This window comes from Microcaecilia unicolor, chromosome 2 (assembly GCF_901765095.1).
Source record: "Microcaecilia unicolor chromosome 2, aMicUni1.1, whole genome shotgun sequence".
Taxonomy (NCBI): domain Eukaryota; kingdom Metazoa; phylum Chordata; class Amphibia; order Gymnophiona; family Siphonopidae; genus Microcaecilia; species Microcaecilia unicolor.
This window is the reverse complement of record NC_044032.1, coordinates 381,480,374-381,502,878: the sequence shown is the minus strand read 5'-3', so window position 1 is coordinate 381,502,878 and position 22,505 is coordinate 381,480,374. Positions and strand designations below refer to the sequence as shown.

The 22,505-nt window shown below is 42.7% G+C and overlaps 1 protein-coding gene across 2 annotated transcripts in view; it reads left to right on the top strand.

Moving 5' to 3' along the window:
• LOC115461022 (UDP-glucuronosyltransferase 2A1-like) overlaps positions 1–22,505 on the top strand; it is a 116,486-nt gene that overhangs the window by 1,506 nt on the left and 92,475 nt on the right. The window lies entirely within an intron of this gene.

Here is a 22,505-nt window from a genome sequence, read left to right as displayed (position 1 = left end):
TGTCTGACATTGCTGCCTGGACGTCTCAGCACCATCTGAAATTAAACATGACCAAGACTGAGCTTCTTATCTTTCCCCCTAAACCAACCTCTCCTCCTCCCCCATTCTCTATTTCTGTGGATAACACTCTCATCCTTCCTGTCTCATCAGCTCGTAACCTTGGGGTCATCTTCGACTCCTCCCTCTCCTTCTCTGCACATATTCAACAGACTGCTAAAACCTGTCATTTCTTTCTCTATAATATCACCAAAATTCGCCCTTTCCTTTCTGAGCACACTACCAGAACCCTCATCCACGCTTTTATCACCTCTCGCTTAGACTATTGCAACTTGCTTCTCACAGGTCTCCCACTTAGCCATCTCTCTCCTCTTCAATCTGTTCAAAATTCTGCTGTAAGACTAATATTCTGCCAGGGTCGTTATGCTCATATTAGCCCTCTCCTCAAGTCACTTCACTGGCTTCCTATCCGTTTCCGCATACAGGTCAAACTCCTCTTATTGACTTATAAGAGCATTCACTCTGCAGCTCCTCAGTACCTCTCCACTCTCATCTCTCCCTACATTCCTCCCCGGGAACTCCGTTCACTAGGTAAATCTCTCTTATCTGCACCCTTCTCCTCCACCGCTAACTCCAGATTCCGTTCCTTTTATCTTGCTGCACCATATGCCTGGAATAGACTTCCTGAGCCGGTACGTCAAGCTCCATCTCTGGCCGTCTTCAAATCTAAGCTAAAAGCCCAACTTTTTGATGCTGCTTTTAACTCCTAACCCTTATTCACTTGTTCAGAACCCTTATTTTATCATCCTCACCTTAATATTCCCTTATCTCTTGTTTGTCCTGTTTGTCTGTCCTAATTAGATTGTAAGCTCTGTCGAGCAAGGACTGTCTCTTCATGTTCAAGTGTACAGCGCTGCGTACGTCTAGTAGCGCTATAGAAATGATAAGTAGTAGTAGTAGTAGTAATTTGTATTGTGTCTGGCACCTTCAATCATTTTGAAAAGTTACTACCTAGGCCTGGTCTCCCAGCTCTGTAGGCTGGCCAAGGGCTGGAGGGGAAATCTTCTCCAAAACCAAACTCATCAGCATTGCTTTTCTGTCAATAGGTAACCTGTAACCATAGTCATGTTTTCTTCTTTCCACAATGCAAATGCACTTTGAATTATTTGAGAGTTTTAAACAGTCCATGGCGTAAGACTGCATGAACAATAGAAAGATTATTGAGAGAATTCTATAAATTGTGCTCAAAAATGGGTGTCAGTCAGTAAAGATCAGCACTAAAAAGCACAATTCCCCTGCCCAGACTTACACCTGCTGAAAACTGGTATAAATACAGGCACCCAAGTTGGGTGTGCTGACCCTCTATTCTATAAATATGTGTGTAACCTTTCGGAATGCCCCCCTCCCTTTTCAGATACTACTAATCACTTCTATAGCACTACTAGGTGTCAGGGGTGTAGCTGTGGGGGGCCTGGGCCCATCAAATTTCATCTGGGCCCCTGGTTTGGCTGGCAGAGGTCCCCATACCCCGCCAGCTGAAGCCTTCTTCAGCGCCAGTCTCTGGCGCAGTCATGTTCGCTCTCCTGCTTTTCTTTCTTCTTGCTCCTCCTGCACATGCTGATGCTCCATTACATGAAACTGAGAAGGTATTTGCTTTTGTGGGGGGAGCGACGAGGTGGTGAGGGGAAGTGGCATAGGAGGTGAGGGGAAGTGGCAAGAAGGTGAGGTGAGGCGTTACGGCACTCAAAATGTGCCCCCAACCTCAGGCTCCCTCCCACCATGAGGTCTGGCTATGCCCCTACTAGGTGTATACAGTGCAGTACATATTATAAGCAGGTACTTTCTCTGTCACAATCTAGTTTTTGTACCTGGGGCACTGGAGAATTAAGTGACTTGCCCAAGGTGAGAATGAGCTGCAGCAGGAATTGAACCCAGGTTGCCAGGATCAAAGCCCATTGCACTAACCATTAGGCTACTCCTCTACTTCATGTAATAGAAGTTAGGTGCCCTGCCTTATAGAATAGCACACAGTCAAATACCATATCATACATAACATATTCTGCTATATCGCCATGGGATACATTGCGGATTACAAGAAAAGAAACATCTCAATCATATGGAATTACAGAGGAATATCAAAACAAATTGACTAAAATTAAATCTACATCCGAAACCCATAAAGCCTTCAGTTGTTTTCTAAACAAAAAATAAGACCATAGATCTACTCTGATGTGGTATATAATTCCAGATTTTTACCGTTAAATATTGAGTTACTCAAATAGCTCTTAAACCTAATTCCTCTGAAATTAGGAAACAATAAAGTATTAGTTTGAATAGCATGAGATACATCTCTTGCAGATAATATGGTCAAATATTTATTAAGACAAACAGAATTCTGTCCAGCCAAAGTTTTGAAAACCATACATGCTATTTTAAACTTAATTCTAGAATGAACCAGACGCCAGTGCAATTTATCAAGAAGAGGAGTCACCATCTCAAATTTATTGACTCTCAGAATTAATTTGGCAGCCATGTTCTGAAGCAATTGTAATCTTCGCAACAGCTTTGATGTTAATCCCCCATATAACGAGTTACAGTAGTCAATATAAGGTAACAGAACTGACTATGCGAAAACTCTCCACACTTAAACTGGACCAGATTGCTCTCAACAGACACAATCGAAAATTAAATTTTTTTTATTGAAGTAGCTATTTGAGCATCAAAAGATAAACTTGAATATATTACACCCAAAACTTTGGATCTATTAGTAATCTGCAAAACCTCTCCCGTAATCAATTTTAGAAAGTTTTCAGGCAAAGGATCATAATCCCCAAACCAAACAATAGTAGTTTTTGTCTATTTAACTTTTAAAACTTTGCACTAGCCCATGAATCAATCAATGCAACATTTTCTACTAACATCAAATGTTCGAAGGTATTCAAAGCAGGACACAATAAAAGAAATATCATATGCACAGGTCAATATTTGTAAACCTAAAGAAGAAATCTAAGCTTCAAGTGGCCTCATATAAAAATTAAATTATAAAGGGGACAATGGTGACCCCTGAGGGACACCACACTTAGGCAACCAGGAATCAAAAGAAACACCATTCCTATGAACCAAATATGATCTTTTACCCATGAATTCTGAAAATCATTGTAACACCTTTCCGCCAATACCCAATTCAGCAAGTCTATGAAGTAATAAAGAATGATCAATAGCATCAAAAGCAGCAGGAATATCGAACTGCAACAGAGCAACTTGAGCCCCTTTACTCAAAATGTCCCTCATCTCTGATGTCAAAGAAAGAAACAAGGTCTCAGTGCTGTGTAACCGATGAAACAGATGCTGCATAAAATGTAAATCATTGGAAAAAATCAACTCATGAAATTGCTGATAAACCAGGAATTCCAAGAGTTTGGCAACCCATGGAATGCCCGCAATTGGTCGATAATTATCTACAATAGTTAAATCAGCACTAGCAGATTTAAGGATAGGGGTAAGAGCAATGCAAGAAATAGGATAAATTCCCTCCATCAAAAGAGATCTCATTAACTCAGGGCCTCTTTTACTAAGGCATGCTAGCGATTTGGCGCGTGCTAATATTTAGGGCATGCTAAAAATGGTAACACACCTTAGTAAAAGACCCCCTCAGTTATCCAGATTATCAAAGACATAGGAATTGTTTTTAACAAATGAGACGGACATGATGACCACTGATAAGGAGTTCTTGTTAGTAGCCCAAAAGATGTGATGACCATACATAACCTGCTGGAGAGGGATACAGTTCCTGATAGGTCCCTGACTGTCACCTGGGAACCTGAAGGGCAGTGCCAATGCTAGACTTGGTGAAAGGAAAAGGAGAAACAGGTCAGAAGAAAGGACGATCGGATGGTATATGCATCTCTCTGAGGAGGGACTGAATTGCCCGAACACCTATGAACTGTAATTCTTGCTGTGCTGGGTTCAGTATAAGGAAAGATTCCTGAGCTGATATACGGCTTCCCACAGACTAAGTAACCAGCTACTTTACTGAGCAAGGACATCAGACTAAAACCTGACAATAGGAGGGGCTCACAGGAAATTCTGCTAGAGCCTGAAGAGGAGCCAAGTGTTCACACCAGCTGGAGCTGACTCTGCGGACCACTAAGGGTGAGAACAGGAATTTCTTCTACAGTCAGGGTCTTAGTTAGTGACCTATATTGTTACTGGTGAAGGATGGTTACTACAGACACATGGTCTAGCCTAATATCTGCAAAGTTGGTATTTTCTTCTCAGGATAACAGTGTAGTTATGTAGTTACATATACAGTGCACTCCATTTAAGTGCACGTCGGATAAGTGCATGCTCTGTTTAACTGCATGCCGTACTTTGGTCCCATTTTTGGCACCATCAATTTCTATGGGGACAAAATTCGGTTTAGCGCACCACTGATAAATGCAAGATTCACTTATATGCATGGTTTAAGACCGCTCCTCTGCAGGAAAGACTCCGCATAAGCGCGCGCACGGAAATATGGAAGCCGATTGGCGCGTGACAACCAACGAGATTTCAAATTTACTGCCCCTTTAACTGCCTCAGGCAGAATAAGCGAAAGAATGTTGTTAGAGTTACACTGGGGTCGTCGTCGCGGCGGAACTGTAAGACTTTAACACTGGCTGAACGAATAGAAGTTCTTAAAAAATTAGAAAACAAACAAAGTCAAACATCTATTGCTAAAGAATATGGTGTCAATCCCAGTCAAATTTCACATGTCTTGAAGCAGAAAGACCAGCTTCTGGAAGACTGGCAAAACAATACAAATCCAAAACAGAAACGAAAACAGGCGGTGGTGCTCTCGAGTCAGGAGCAGACAGTTTCCTGTCAGTGGTCCACTGCTTATGGAGAAAGCTAACCAGCTAGCTGAAAGTCTTGGACTAACTGAATTCAAAGCCACTGTTGGATGGTTGGAAAGATGGCAGGAGAGGAACAACATAAAATTCAAGAAACAGCATGGTCAGAAACAAGACGCTGATGACTTTGGTGCTCAAAATTGGGTTGTTTCAGTTCTTCCTACCATCTTGAACGAGTTTGCACCTTGAGACATTTTCAATGCTGATGAAAATGGTCTCTATAGGCAAGCGATTCCTGATGGAACACTTGCATTCAAACATGCTGAAACTACTGGAGGTAAAACGTCGAAGGACCAACTGACGATCCTCCTTTGCTGCAATAAGGATGGGAGTGAGAAGTTGGAACCCCTAGTCACTGGAAAGAGCAAACAGCCCCGTTGCTTCAAGAAAGTTAAGCGACTTCCTGTGTCATATGAGGCTAATGGAAATTCATGAATGACTGGGGAAATTTGGAAGCAGTGGCTAAAGAAGTTAGACACTAGAATGCGGGCACAAAAGCGTCAGATTTTGTTGCTTTGTGATAATTGTGCTGCACACAGGGATGATGTCAGGCTGTCTAATGTCAAGGTGGTCTTCCTGCCACCGAACACTACCTCTCTGATCCAACCTATGGATCGGAGCATAATAGCCAATTACAAACAACATTATCGGGCTCTTGTGCTACATCGTCTGATGAGCATTATGGATAACCAGACTGGCAAGGATAAACGTGTTGTTGAACTGGCTCGTAATCTATCACTGTTGGATTCCCTACATATGCAGAAAGAAGTCTGGAATCATGTTACACAGGCAATCATTGTGAACTGTTACAAGCGGGCAAGCTTTGTTAAGGATGTGGAGAGGGACAAAACAGATGCAGCTGTTGCAAACGCATTAGATGAACAGGTTATTGACATCCCAGCCGGCGTTACTGAAGAGGAGTTTCATCGCTACGTAGCTGTTGATTACAATCTACAAACAGCTGAAGATTGGTAATCATCAGGATTTGTGATAAATATATTTTACTTTGTGATATTGCTATTTTTACATATATAATAAATAATATATATTTCTTTTCAGTTTTCCTCCTATCTCTGTATCATTAGTGATTCAGCTGTTATTTTCAATTTTTTATTGGAGCACATGAATTTAAGTTCTTCCTCTGTTAATGCAGAATGTTTCCATCTGATGTTTGGATCTTCCTCATTATCTTGCAATGATTTTATTTTTCCTTCAATATGATTTTTACAAGGCGGGTCCTTGTCGGCAAAACTCTCTCAGCAATAATTTTGGCTGCACAATACTATATGCAATTATGGCCTTATTTATCTTATTTATTATGCTTTTTACTCTAGATGTTATGTTCAACTTGAAAGCATAAGAGAAGGCTCCTCATAGAGCTGTATTCTCGCAACTGCGGCGAACGGCGATTTTTATACTACACGCTGGGCTCTATCACCTAAGTTGTATTCCATTTCATAGGAGCCAACTTTTCAAAATGATTGGGGATGCTGAAAATTTTTTTTTTACAGGCAGTGTCCCCCCCCCCCCCCCCCCCCAATACCTTAAAATTATATCTACTGCAGTCTTCACCTGGGCAGTGGCAGCGCCACTCATAGGCTGCCTGCAACCTACACCAGGACTTCTTCCCTGAACAGTCCCACCCCTCAATCCCCCTGTACTGTGCAAATATAAAGAGATGCAAATTTCAAAAACTGACATATTTCAATCACTATACTATAGGTTAACAAATACAAATAAAACAAAAAATAGAAAATATGATATCATTTTAGTGGACTAAATACATTTTTCAATTAGCTTTCAAAGGCCAAAACCTCTTTCCTCAGGTCAGGACAGTATTCTGCTGTTATGGTATTCTGTACTGACACAAGAAAGGAGGGTTTGGTCTCCAAACATTAGTCAAAAATGTATTAAAATTAGTCCAGTAAACATTACTTCCATTTTCTGTATTTATTAACACAGCTACCACACTACTTTATCCTAAACTAAAAATAAAATTCATTTTTTCCTACCTTTGTGGTCTGGCCATTTACTGTTTCTAATTGTGTTGGTCCCAGTCTCTTGTTTCTTCTTTCCTCAATCTTTAACTTTCCCCCCTTTCCATCCATCGTCTACCCCCTCTCTCCCTCTTTTCCTTCCAGCATCCGCCCCCTCTCTTCCCCCTTTCCATCCAGTATCTGCCCCCTCTCTCTCTCCTTTCCATCCTTCATCTGCCCCCTCTCTTCCCTCTTTCCATCCGGCGTCTATTTTCTCCATTCATGTGTAGTTTTTCTCCTCTTTTCCCTTTCCCTCATCTCTGTCAGTATGCCTCTCCTTCCTCTTTCTTCACTCTCCTCCATCCATATGCAACTCCTTCCTCTCTCTTCCCTCTCCTCCATCCATGTCCACCATTTTTCTTCTCTCCGACCCTCCATCCATGTTCATCTCACTTCCTCTCTTCCCTCCCCGCCATCCATGTCCAGCATTTTCCCTCTCTCCCCTCCATCCATGTGCATCTCCTCCTGTCTTCCCTCCCCTCCATCCATGTCCATCATTTCTCCTGCCCTCCCCTGCATCCATGTACAGCAACTTTCATCTCTCCCCTGCCCTCCCATCCATCCATGTTCAGCAACTCTCCTCTCTCCCCTGCCCTCCCCTGCATCCATGTTCAGCAACTCTCCTCTCTCCCCTGCATTCATGTTCAGCAACTCTCCTCTCTCCCCTGCCCTCCCCTGCATCCATTTCCAGCAACTCTCCTCTCTCCCCTGCCCTCTCCTGCATCTATGTCCAGCAACTCCCCTGCCCTCCCCTGTATCCATGTTCAGCAAATCTCTTCTCTCCCCTGCCCTCCCCTGTATCCATGTTCAGCAAGTCTCCTCTCTCCCCTGCCCCATGCCCTCCCCTGTATCCATGTTCAGCAAGTCTCCTCTCTCCCCTGCCCCCTGCCCTCCCCTGTACCTATGTTCAGCAACTCTCCTCTCTCCCCTGTCCCCTGCCCCCCTTTATCCATGTTCAGCAACTCTTCTCTCTCCCCTGCCCTCCCCTGTATCCATGTTCAGCAACTCTCCTCTGTCCCCTGCCCCATGCCCTCCCCTGTATCCATGTTCAGTAAGTCTCCTCTCTCCCCTGCCCCATGCCCTCCCCTGTATCCATGTTCAGCAAGTCTCCTCTCTCCCCTGCCCTCCCCTGCATCCATGTTCAGCAACTCTCCTCTCTCCCCTGCCCTCCCCTGTATCCATGTTCAGCAACTCTCCTCTGTCCCCTGCCCTCCCCTGTATCCTTGTTCAGCAACTCTCCTCTCTCCCCTGTCCCCTGCCCCCCCTGTATCCATGTTCAGCAACTCTTCTCTCTCTCCCCTGCCCCCTGCCCTCCCCTGTATCCATGTTCAGCAACTCTCCACTCTCCCCTGTCCTCCCCTGTATCCAGGTTCAGCAACTCTCTTCCCTCCCCTGTCCCCTGCCCTCCCCTGTATCCATGTTCAGCAACTCTCCTCTCTCCCCTGTCCCCTGCCCCCTGCCCAGCATCAATGTTCAGCGATTTCTTCCCTGCCCTACCTCTTAAAACTAATTTTACCTGACTGAACGAAAGAAGCAGAGTACAGCCGGCTCCGTCTTCACCTTTCTTCTTCCCTCTCAGCTGTGGTCCCGCCCTCATTTCCTGTTTACGCAACGGCAGGAGCACAGCTGAGAGGGAAGAAGAAAGGTGAAGACGGAGCATGTACTCTGCTTCTTTCACTGCCGTTCAGTCACCTAAAATTAGTTTTAAGCGCTGGCTGAACGGCAGGAAAGCAAGGAGGGCAGGTTTGAAAATATTGGGGGTGCTTAAGCACCCACAGCACCCACGGAGTCGGCGCCTATGTTCCATTTCTCTGCACAGGCATTGAATTGACTTCAAGTACCTTCTTGACCCCTGAAGCAGGCGCTGTTTAGTACCGAAACACGGCCCGTGTCGGGTCACCAATAAAGAACTTCAATTGTCCCATTCTTGAAGGCCCAGTGTTGCTTTTTTTTGTCTGTGTAATTATTTGAAGGGAGAAATAATGAGATGAGGAATCTTGCAACCTTTTTTTTAGAAGCCTTTTTATTGGTCAACACACAATGGACAAATAGCAAACAAATTGATCACACAAAAACAGAATTGGTTAATAATACAGCGCTGCATGTCAACCAAACAGATTTGCTTTTGGTTTGGTTTAAAAAAACAAAAAATAAAGAAACAGAACTAACAGTGCTCTCCCACTGAAAACCCCAGCATACAAACCCCCTCCCAACATAATAAGTCCCTTACACCAGTGATTTTCATCCCAGTCCTCAGAGACCACCTGGCCAAATGGGTTTTCAGGATATCCACAATGAAAATGAATAAGAGAGATGTGCATACCAAGAAAGCAGTTTGCAAATCTATCTTATGCATATTCATTGTGGATATCTTGAAAACCCAACTGGCCAGATGGTTGAAAACCACTGCCTTACACCATCTGTGCACAAATCATATCAATACAAATAAGAAAGAACCGATCCATGGGGAGTCCTTCCATTGCTGGTCAAAAGCACTAAACAGAGTAAGTGGGGTGGGTAGGATTTTTAGTTACATTTGTAGTTTATTTATTAAACTATAGATAACACCTGTAACAATCATAAGTCAGAGGAATCTTCAAGTGAGACATTCAAAAACCATCAACAGTCATCTATTCAATATCTAATATGATCAAAGGGAGACAATCAGGTGAATTTTGGAAAGAGAAGGGTGCCCATCTTCTGACACAAATCGAGAGATGGGCGTCCTTCTCGCAAGGTCAGCCAAATCGGCATAATCAAAAGCCGATTTTGGGCGCTCTCAACTGCTTTCCGTCGCGGGGACGACCAAAGTTCACGGGGGCATGTCAGCAATGTAGCGATGGTGGGACTGGGGCGTGCTTAGGAGATGGGCGTCCTCGGCCGATAATGGAAAAAGAAGGGTGTCCCTGACGAACACTTGGGCGACTTTACTTGGTCCATTTTTTTCCCAACCATGCATCAAAAAGGTGCCCGAACTGACCAGATGACCACCAGAGCGAATCGGGGATCACCTCCCCTTACTCCCCCAGTGGTCACTAATCCCCTTCCACCGTAAAAAAAAGTTTACAAATACTTTTTTGCCAGCCTCTATGCCAGCCTCAAATGCCATACTCAGGTCCATCGAAGCAGTATGCTGGTACCTGGAGCAGTTGTAGTGGGTGCAGTGTACTTCAGGCAGGCAGACCCAGGCCCCCCTACCTTTTACACTTGTGGTAGTAAATGTGAGCCCTCCAAAACCCACCACAAACCCACTGTATCCACATGTAGGTGCCCCCCTTCATCCCTAAGGGCTATGATAGTGGTGTACAGTTGTGGGTTTTTGGGGGGTGGGTTGTTGGCCTCAGCACCCAAGGTAAGGGAGCTATGCACCTAGGACATTTTCCTGAAGTCCACTGCAGTGCCCCCTAGGGTGTCCTTGCATGTGATGGGGACCAGTGCACTATGAATGCTGGCTCCTCCCATGACCAAATGGCCTGGATTTGGTCGCTTTTGAGATGGGCGTCCTCAGTTTCCATTATTGCCGAAAACGACCTAATGATGACCAACTCTAAGGTCGACCTAAATTTCATGATTTGGGCATCCCCAACCGTATTATCGAAACGAAAGATGGACGCCCATCTTGTTTCAATAATACGGGTTGCCCCACCCCTTTACGGGGCCGTCCTGCGAGGACGCCCTCATTCGATTATGCCCTTCCACATGTGTTCCAAAATGGCTCCAATGTTTTCTGGAAGGAAGACCACTGAACTGAATTACAATCAGAAACTTGTAAGCGTTCCAGCGAAAGAAGATGTATTAACTTCACCCGTCACTGGCTCAACAAAGGTCTCTTCTGGGAGCACCTATTCAACAAAATATGTTTGCAGTCCATTAACAATGCCATGCAAACAAAACAGGATGCCCCTCTAGAAAATGTGCACATATTGTTCCAGTGATCAAATGAAAGTTTTAGAGTTGCTACTATTTTAAGCTGGGATATGCAAGAAAGGTGCTGACAAACCTCAACCCAAAAGAGAAAAATTAAAGCACAATGCCAAAACATGTGGCCTATATCAGCACCTGCCAATTTACATTTTGGACAAACACCCATATCAGTCAATCAGGCTTTATATGCTCTATGAAGAGAAATGTGAGCCCTCATAGCCAGCTTCCAGTCCAGAGTTCTATGTTATCTATGGTTCGGGATAAGGTATCTTTCAAAGATATCACCATAACAGGGAAGATAGAGTATCCTGATAGTGAGGTTGCAAAAGAGATTGTAGTAGATCGGGTATCTTTAAATAACAATAAAAATCAGACAAAAGATTGCCAATTAATACTGTCAAGTACTAAGCATGATGTACTTAGGAACAACAAACATAGTTTGAAATGTCTATATGCGAATGCCAGGAGCCTAAGAAATAAGATGGGGGAGTTAGAATATATTGCACTAAATGAAAAATTAGATATAATAGGCATCTCTGAGACCTGGTGGAAGGAGGATAACCAGTGGGACACTGTCATACCGGGGTACAAATTATATCGTAGTGATAGGGTGAATCGGATTGGTGGAGGGGTAGCATTGTATATTAACGAGAGCCTTGAATCAAATAGATTGAAAATTCTGCAGGAAACAAAACACTCCTTGGAATCACTGTGGATTGAAATTCCATGTGCAAAGGGGAAAAGGATAGTGATAGGAGTGTACTACCGTCCGCCTGGCCAGGACGAACAGACGGATGCGGAAATGTTAAAGGAAATCAGGGACGCAAACAAACTGGGCAACACAATAATAATGGGGGATTTCAATTACCCGCATATAGACTGGGTTAATGTAACATCTGTACACGCAAGGGACATAAGATTTCTTGATGAAATCAAGGACAGCTTCATGGAACAGCTAGTTCAGGAGCCGACAAGAGAAGGAAAAATACTAGACTTAGTCCTTAGTGGTGCTCATGATCTAGTGCAGGGGGTAACGATACGAGGGCCGCTTGATAACAGTGATCATAATATGATCGGTTTTGATATTGGCATTGAAGGAAGTGAAACTAGGAAATCAAGTACGCTAGCGTTTAACTATAGAAAAGGTGATTACGACAAAATGAGAAAAATGGTGAAAAAAAGACTGAAAGGAGCAGCTCGCAGAGTAAAAAACTTGCATCAGGCGTGGATGCTGTTTAAAAACACCATCCTGGAGGTTCAGGACAAATATATTCCACGTATTAGAAAAAAGGGAAAAAAGACTAAACGTCAGCCGGCGTGGCTAAACAGTAAGATAAAGGAAATCATTAGAGCCAAAAAACAATCCTTCAGAAAGTGGAGAAGAGAACCAACTGAAAGTAACAGGATAGATCATAAGGAATGCCAAGCCAAATGCAAAGCGGAGATAAGGAGGGCAAAAAAGGACTTTGAGAAGAAATTAGCGTTGGAAGCAAAAATACATAGTAAAAATTTTTTTAGATACATTAAAAGCAGGAAACCGGCCAAAGAGTCGGTTGGGCCGCTGGACGAAAATGGTGTTAAAGGGGCGATCAAGGAGGACAAAGCCGTAGCGGAGAAATTAAATGAATTCTTTGCTTCGGTCTTCACCGAGGAGGATTTGGGGGGGACACCGGTGCCAGAAAGAATATTTGAAGCGGGGGAGTCGGAGAAACTAAACAAATTCTCTGTAACCTTGGAGGATGTAATGGGTCAGTTCAGCAAGCTGAAGAGTAGTAAATCACCGGGACCTGATGGTATTCATCCCAGAGTATTAATAGAACTAAAAAATGAACTTGCGGAGCTACTGTTAGAAATATGCAATCTGTCCCTAAAATCGAGTGTAGTACCGGAAGACTGGAGGGTAGCCAATGTTACTCCGATTTTTAAGAAGGGTTCCAGAGGAGATCCGGGAAATTATAGACCGGTGAGTCTGACGTCGGTGCCGGGCAAGATGGTGGAGGCTATTATTAAGAATAAAATTGCAGAGCATATACAAAAACATGGACTGATGAGACAAAGTCAGCACGGATTTAGTGAAGGGAAGTCTTGCCTCACCAATCTAATGCATTTTTTTGAGGGGGTAAGCAAACATGTGGACAATGGGGAGCCGGTTGATATTGTATATCTGGATTTTCAGAAGGCGTTTGACAAAGTGCCGCACGAAAGACTCCTGAAGAAATTGCGGAGTCATGGAATCGGAGGTAGGGTATTATTATGGATTAAGAACTGGTTGAAAGATAGGAAGCAGAGAGTAGGATTGCGTGGCCAGTATTCTCAGTGGAGGAGGGTAGTTAGTGGGGTCCCGCAGGGGTCTGTGCTGGGTCCGTTGCTTTTTAATGTATTTATAAATGACCTAGAGATGGGAATAACTAGTGAGGTAATTAAATTCGCCGATGACACAAAATTATTCAGGGTCGTCAAGTCGCAGGAGGAATGTGAACGATTACAGGAGGACCTTGCGAGACTGGGAGAATGGGCGTGCAAGTGGCAGATGAAGTTCAATGTTGACAAGTGCAAAGTGATGCATGTGGGTAAGAGGAACCCGAATTATAGCTACGTCTTGCAAGGTTCCACGTTAGGAGTTACGGATCAAGAAAGGGATCTGGGTGTCGTCGTCGATGATACGCTGAAACCTTCTGCTCAGTGTGCTGCTGCGGCTAGGAAAGCGAATAGAATGTTGGGTGTTATTAGGAAGGGTATGGAGTCCAGGTGTGCGGATGTTATAATGCCGTTGTATCGCTCCATGGTGCGACCGCACCTGGAGTATTGTGTTCAGTACTGGTCTCCGTATCTCAAAAAAGATATAGTAGAATTGGAAAAGGTACAGCGAAGGGCGACGAAAATGATAGTGGGGATGGGACGACTTTCCTATGAAGAGAGGCTGAGAAGGCTAGGGCTTTTCAGCTTGGAGAAGAGACGGCTGACGGGAGATATGATAGAAGTGTATAAAATAATGAGTGGAATGGATCGGGTGGATGTGAAGCGACTGTTCACGCTATCCAAAAATACTAGGACTAGAGGGCATGAGTTGAAGCTACAGTGTGGTAAATTTAAAACGAATCGGAGAAAATTTTTCTTCACCCAACGTGTAATTAGACTCTGGAATTCATTGTCGGAGAACGTGGTACGGGCGGTTAGCTTGACGGAGTTTAAAAAGGGGTTAGATAGATTCCTAAAGGACAAGTCCATAGACCACTATTAAATGGACTTGGAAAAATTCCGCATTTTTAGGTATAACTTGTCTGGAATGTTTTTACGTTTGGGGAGCGTGCCAGGTGCCGTTGACCTGGATTGGCCACTGTCGGTGACAGGATGCTGGGCTAGATGGACCTTTGGTCTTTCCCAGTATGGCACTACTTATGTACTTATGTACTTACAGTATGTACTTATGTACTTATGACAAACTGTGATAAACAGTATTTAATATCTTATTTTAATCATACCTTTTTCAGTGGTAGCTGAAGATGAGTTACATTCAGGTATGCTGGGTATTTCCCTGTTGGGCTCACAATCTAAGTTGGTACCTGAGGCAATAGAGAGATATGTGGCTTGCCCAAGACCACAAGGGGCAGCAGTGGGATTTGAACCTTCTACTTCTGGATTGCAAGGCCACTCCTCCTCTCTATAAGAGTATCAGCTGAGATCTTACAAGCCTTTAAAAGTCAGGAGGATTGGCACTGAGTGGTTCCCTTGGTTTGATTTCCTATCTACAATTTTTATAGAGAGGAAATTAAGTATGCATCTTTTACAATTTGAAATTAATTAAAATAATATTTTATACTAACAACAACATACTACTACTACCAACAACATACTACTACTACAGTTTGACATGTCAAGCGCTTTCGACATGGTCAACCATGGAATTTTACTACACATCCTCGAATACTTCAGAATCGGAGGTAACGTTCTCAGATGGTTCAAGGGCTTCCTAACCACCTGCTCATATCAAGTGACATCAAACTCGACGACATCAGCCACATGGACACCTGCATGTGGAGTTCCACAGGGATCTCCCCTATCACCGACCATATTCAACCTAATGATGACACCCTTGGCTAAGCTATTATCGAATCAGAATCTAAATCCATACATATATGCTGATGATGTAACAATCTTTATCCCATTCAAACATGATCTAAGAGAAATCTCCGACGAAATCAACCAAAGCCTACACATTATGAATTCCTGGGCGGATGCATTTCGACTGAAACTAAATGCTGATAAAACCCAATGCCTAGTACTCACCTCGCAATACAACAAGAAGGAATTTACCACCATCAACACACCCAATCTAAGTTTACCAGTCTCAGACACCCTAAAAATCCTAGGAGTCACCATTGACCGACACCTGACACTTGAGAACCATGCAAAAAATATAACTAAAAAGATGTTCCATTCCATGTGGAAACTAAAACGAGTCAGACCATTTTTCCCAAGGAGTGTCTTTCGATACCTGGTACAATCACTGGTACTTAGTCACCTGGACTATTGTAACTCAATCTACATCGGCTGCAAAGAGCAAATACTCAAAAAACTCCAAACAGCCCAGAACACGGCAGCCAGACTTATATTCGGCAAACCAAAATACGAAAGCGCTACACCCCTCCGTGAAAAACTACACTGGCTCCCACTCAAAGAGCGCATCACGTTCAAACTCTGCACCTTGGTCCATAAAATCATCTATGGAGACGCCCCAGCCTACATGTTGGACCTAATAGAACTTCCACCCAGAAATGCAGAAAAATCCTCCCGCACATTCCTCAATCTTCATCCTCCCAAATGTAAAGGCTTGAAATACAAATCAATGGATGCATCAACCTTTTCCTATACAAGCACACAACTCTGGAACACACTGCCACATAACCTGAAATCGGTCTATGAAATGACCAAATTCCGCAAACTCCTGAAAACTTATCTCTTCGACAAAATATATCATAAGGAACAACACGTGTAACTCCACTTTCTTTAAGCTATCTAAGAATGTTCCTTACATCTTTTGACTCTATACTATCATGTACCTATATCTATGGCTTTAATACCATCATGTATTCCAACATGTAACCAAAACTTCCACAAATCAAATGCATAATCTTTTCTATGTCCATTGCTATGTATTTCACCATCATATACCCAAATCTTGCTGTAAAACCAAATGTATATTCTTTTCTATTTCCAGTATCCATAATGAATTGTAAGCCACATTGAGCCTGCAAAGAGGTGGGATAATGTGGGATACAAATGTAATAATAATACTTAAAAGCTTTTGGGTGTTTTTTGGTGAAGTGATTATTTTGGTTATTTATTGTGGGGACTCTACCATTTACATTTTTTTTTGCTTTTGTTCAGCTTTATAAGATATAAAATAGGTATCTTTTTGGACTTCTTATATAGGCAGTCTGTCATAAAACTAGCCCCTTTATAGTCACTGGATTGCATGCATTGATTATCGTACATTACATGGTAAAAAGCTCTTCTCTTAATTCAGAATCATCCTGACAGATCTCACAGCCCATAGGGAAAGAAACAGGTGGTGTGTTTGTAGCAATTTTTGGAACAGGTTATGAGAATAAATTGCTTTGTAATCCTACTCATATAAGACTTGTACTCATACACACCCAGGCCTCTGTGAACACAGAACATCTTTAGCAGGTGAATAAGTTTGATGAGAAAAACAACCTTTTCCGCAAGGAGTCACAACAGATCATATTCACCACATTGATATTAACAAATACGCTTTTTGTCTATGCAATGCAAAAGCTGAAATAAGAGGAGACGTCTTACAAACAGGATTAGCGGGTACAAGAGAGACAAAAGACAAAATTTGCTGGCAAAGGATAGCAAAGCTTTGAGGCATGGAAAAACATTGTACTAAGTCTCAAGTCTCTAGCCCTCATACCCTAGAAATGGTACCATCCAGGCTCAATCATTCCTTCCCAGCACTGAAATGAACTCTCAGTGAAATCCTGCATTGAAGCATTTGAAGGGATCTTGAAAGACATCATCGTCACAAGTGTGTAATTCCGTCCCTTAGCCCCCAGGGAGGGAAAACACAGATAAGAAATAGAACTTAGACTCAGTTAGGCGCAGCCAGTAAATTACCTTTATTAGTATCTCACAGAGTCAAAAATACAAAAAATAGTTCTCTCTCTTGAAGCAGGTTGTCAGTCAGCAATGCGCATCCTGAAAGACAAGGACTGCTCTGCTCATACCTCTCAGACATTACATATATACTGTTACAAGTTCTGCTTTCCCATCAATCATGTGACTTTTCCCAAACTAGAATCAGAAAGTAGCCTCTTCCATATATGGGTATATCAGTCTTTCCTGTCATTGTGGGCATATGCACCCTTAGTGACCATTGGCTAATCGGTTATCTGTTCTTCGTGCACAGCCAGAACAATACCCTTGTGTCCTCTCTCTGTCTATCTCCCCAAATGAAACATTCTGGACATGTTAGGCTCACACTGTGTCCTCAGCCTGTCTCTTAGCAACTTACAAGGTTACATCCACCCTGTATGAAAAACATACTCAACTGCAAACAAATGTTATGAAGTGTCAGTTCTCATCTCCTGAGAAAGCAGTGATTGTTACACAAGATGCTGAGTTAGTAGGCTAACATGTGAGGACCAAACTGACAGTACAGGCCTTAGGCCTAGCCCTTAGTAACAGGCCAAGCATAGGAAGGCATATACACAAGCTCAGTGATAAAAGCATGAAAGTGCTAGCTTCGGTAGTTGTAAAAACCCGTCTGAAATCTTGGCCTGATCAGCTCCTCCAAAGGACTCATATTACACTAAACCTGATATGTAACATGTATGAGCACATATAAATAAGTAGACAAGTCAGTTTTCAGCAGGAGGAAAAGAACAAGGTCTAAGGGGCACACAATGAAGCTACTAAGTAGTAAATTTAAAACACATTTGAGAAAATATTTCTTCACTCAATATGTAATTAAATTCTGGAATTCATTGCCAGAGAATGTCGTAAAAGCAATTAGCGTATCAGGGTTTTAAAAAGGTTTGGACAAGTTCCTAAAAAAAAGTCCATACGCCATTATTAAGATTAATTTAGGAAACCCCACTGCTTATTCCTGGGATAAGCAGCATAAAATTTGTTTTGCTGTTCTAGATTCTTGCCAGGTACTTGTGACCTGGATTGACCACTATTGGAAACATAATGATGGACCTTCAATGTCTGTCCCAGTACAGCAATACTTATATACTTATGGTTCCCTCCCTGTCATTACACTCACACTCTCATTCTCTTGTGCCAGAAACTGCTTTACAGCAAGTCCCTCTCCTCAAGCAGCATGCATTGCCACCCAGACCTGATGAAAGATAAATCTATAAGACAGCGCCTAGAGTTAGGTGCCATGAACATGCCTATCTAGTGCCTTCTCCGGAGTAGCCCCATACTCTGGAATGCACTGCCTGAAAGGCTTCGCTTAACACAAGACTATCTCTACTTCAGGAAGCAGGTGAAAGATTGGCTTTTCAACCAGGCCTTTAATGGAATGTTAGTCTTGCACACACACAAGGAGTGGCATGGGCTGCACATACTGCAACAGGACATGTTTATCCACTCCTACCCTAGCTGAGATAATATTTAACCATCTCTGACCTCATGTACACTTTTCTTTAAATTAGTCACCTTATTTTCTAACTCCTCTTACTCTCTTACCTATCTATATATCAATTAAAATGTTTTTATTGTATATTGTGTTGACATTGTAAGTAGTACACTATAACAAAAACTATAGGTATCACTCTTTTGTTCAATCGGGACTTTGATCAAAAAAATAGATATTTATATATAAAAAATAGCCTCAACAGCCCAGGGAACCTAACACTAGGACTCCACTGAAATGGCCAACATCATAGGCTCCTACCACCTTCTGAAAAAAATCACAGAAATCAAAAAACTCCCACACAATACATACTCAGGGAGAAAAAGATTCTGTGAACAAAAAACGGAAAGCGGGGTGTCTTACAATATCAAAAAGTGATCAAAATCTCCACTCCCCCCTATAGTGAATACTAATGGATCTGAAAAACTACAGCATCCAGTACTAAACCTTCTTAAGTGGAATTGAACTGAAAGACACCATAACTAAAAATAAAACGCAATTACAATGTCAAACACTCATCTCTCAACGGCGACTAAAAACTCCAAAAACAGATGACTTAGCTTGATTTGTTGCTTTGTGAATCTTTTGAAGTCATGTGTTGTCATGCATTGTCCTAACTCTCAAGTAACGATAGTGATGTCTCCCGATACTACCTCAGTCTTTACAATCACACTTGTAAGAAGGTCGATCTTTCAAGTGGGTATAGACTTTCATATTTCCACACTCGCAATGTCTTGTAGACTTTAAACTTTCTGGACAGCAAGGGACCCCACTGTTTCGCAGTGGATTGAAAAGAAAAACATTTTTTGTTTTTTGTATTTCTCCTGATGAAGGTTGCGAAACAGTGGGGTCCCTTGCTGTCGAGAAAGTTTAAAGTCTACAAGACATTGCGAGTGTGGAAGTATGAAAGTCTATACCCACTTGAAAGATCGACCTTCTTACAAGTGTGATTGTAAAGACTGAGGTAGTATCTGAAGACATCAGTATCGTTACTTGAGAGTCAGGACAATGCATGACAACACATGACTTCAAAAGATTCACAAAGCAACAAATCAAGCTAAGTCATCTGTTTTTGGAGTTTTTAGTCGCCGTTGAGCGATGAGTGTTTGACATTGTAATTGCGTTTTATTTTTAGTTATGGTGTCTTTCAGTTCAATTCCACTTAAGAAGGTTTAGTACTGGATGCTGTAGTTTTTCAGATCCATTAGTATTCACTATAGGGGGGAGTGGAGATTTTGATCACTTTTTGATATTGTAAGACACCCCGCTTTCCGTTTTTTGTTCACAGAATCTTTTTCTCCCTGAGTATGTTTTGTTTGGGAGTTTTTTGATTTCTGTGATTTTTTTTCGCAAGGTGGTAGGAGCCTATGATGTTGGCCATTTCAGTGGAGTCCTAGTGTTAAGTTCCCTGGGTTGTTGAGGCTATTTTTTATATATAAATATCTATTTTTTTGATCAAAGTCCCACGTCCAACTATAGATTGAACAAAAGAGTGATACCTATAGTTTTTGTTATTCATTTGCACTCTTGGCAGTTTGAAATATTTTTAAGTAGTATACTATGCCATACTTTGTATTGTTATTTGAATATTTTTACTGCTGTAATTGTCTATTGCTCATGTTTGATTTATTCTTTCTGTACATAGCCTTGAGTGAATTCCTTCAAATAGGCAGTAAATAAATCCTAATAAATAATAGTAGGCAACTACTTTCCTTTAAAGAATACTAGTGTAATGAGGTAATTACCTGTATATATTTTTACAAGTGAGCACTTATGCTCATGCCTAAATTGGAGTGATATGTACATAGATTATCGGTTTCCACAAAGCAGCACAGAGAGGGTCCAAAGTACAGAAAAAAGTCCAAATAGCAAAATAAGCACCAAGAGCCTTCAAAATAGGGACACAGTTCCTTTAATCATATAGCTTGAACATCAATCTTCTATAAAATGACCCCACGTGGGCAGTGTTTCAGCGCACAGCGCCTGCGTCAGGAATCAAATGTGTAACAGCATCAAAATTGATGAAATGTGCAGTGAACGAGCTTTCTCCCTTGCACATATATTAGTAGCAAAGACAGTCCCTTTAAAATTGGATCCTTTAAAATTGACACCTTGCGTAAGTGCCGGCTGTTCTTTAAAACTTTTTACCTCATGGTCCGATGGCAACAGTGAAATTCAGCAGGCACGGCACGGAGCTTCAGACTGCCTTCACTTCTGTTTCAGGGAGGAAGGGAGGGAGGTAGGCGGTCATGGAACTCGGAGAGGAGGGGGCTGGAACTCGGGGGGGGGGGGGGAGGCAATTCTGTAGTCACTTCCAGTGGCTGGTGCTGGCTTCCCTTCCCATTGGTCCGCCGTGTGATGTCATTCCCAGGGCGGACCAGTGGGAAGTGTGTTACGAATTCAGGCATCCAGACGGAGGTGCAAATTATTATATAGGATTGCTAATGGTGTATGATGAAATATAAACTTTTTGTACTGCTCTAAGGGTGATTTGAAGCAGGCACCCCTGGCTATCAAGCCCAATACACTAACCACTAAGTTATTCCTCCACTCCACTGTGAGGGAGCCTTATATTTGAATGTAAAAGTCTAGACACCCCTGATAAATTTTCATGCTTCAGTAAATCCATAGATGAACAGAACTTGACATAGCCTGATCTGCAACCACAGAACCAAGCCCTTGAGGATATATATTGTTCGCTGCAGGATTTAAAAACTTACTTAAAGTTTTTCATTTTGCTAATACTGTATAGTAATCCAGCTCATCTTGGAAGGAGAAGGGCGCCCATCTTTCGACACAAATCGGGAGATGGGGGCCCTTCTCGCAGGGCCGATTTTTTGACACCCTTGACGGCTTTCCATCGCGAGGACAACCAAAGTTCACAGCGGCGTGTCGGCATGGTAGTGAAGGCGGGACTGGGGCGTGATTAGGAGATGGGCGGCCTCGGCCGATAATGGAAAAAAGAAGGGCATCCCTGACGAGCACTTGGCCAACTTTACTTGGTCCATTTTTTTTCATGACCAAGCCGTGAAAAGATGCCCGAACTGAGCAGATGACCAGTGCCCTCCCACCATAAAAAACAGGTTAAAAATACTTTTTTGCCAGCCTCTATGCCAGCCTCAAATGCCATACTCAGGTCCATCGCACCAGTATACACATCCCTGGAGCAGTTGTAGTGGGTGCAGTGTACTTCAGGTAGGCGTACCTGGGGGGGAGGGGGTTGTGGGGCTCAGCACCCAAGGTAAGGGAGCTATGCACCTGGGAACAATTTGTGAAGTCCACTGCAGTGCCCCCTAGGGTGCCCGGTTGGTGTCCTGGCATGTGAGGGGGACCAGTGCACTACAAATGCTGGCTCCTCCCACGACCAAATGGCTTGGATTTGGCTGTTTTTAAGATGGCCATCTTTGGTTTCTATTATCGGCGAAAACCAAGGTCGGCCATCTCTAAGGTTGACCCAAATGTTGAGATTTCGGCGTCCCCGACCATATTATCGAAACGAAAGATGGATGCCCATCTTGTTTCGATAATACGGTCGGGGACGCCCCTTTACGGGGCCGTCCTTAGAGATGGGCAGCCTTAGAGATGGGCGCCCCCGTTCGATTATGCCCCTCCACATGTCATCTCATCTTATCATGGTTTTTCTAATTTTTCTAACCTGCTGTATCCCAAAACAAGGTCTAGAGTGAGGTAACATATATAAGAGGCCAATTGACAGCAAAACAAAATCAGGATCATAAATTACAGTACAATTACTATCTAGCAGGTTGTTATTACATCAAATGTTTGCAAAACAAATACGTCTTTAGTTTATGAAAGTCAGTATATGATAGAATTAAACCTATTGCCTGAGGTAAAGAGTTCCAAGTTTCCAAAGATTGGAAAAAAAAATTCTTTAACGTTGTGGTAGGCAGTGCTGGGAAACTTTAGGTACTGGGGATGGGGTTAGTTGGGAGGGGTTATTTACTTATGGGATCCAATATTTTTTTG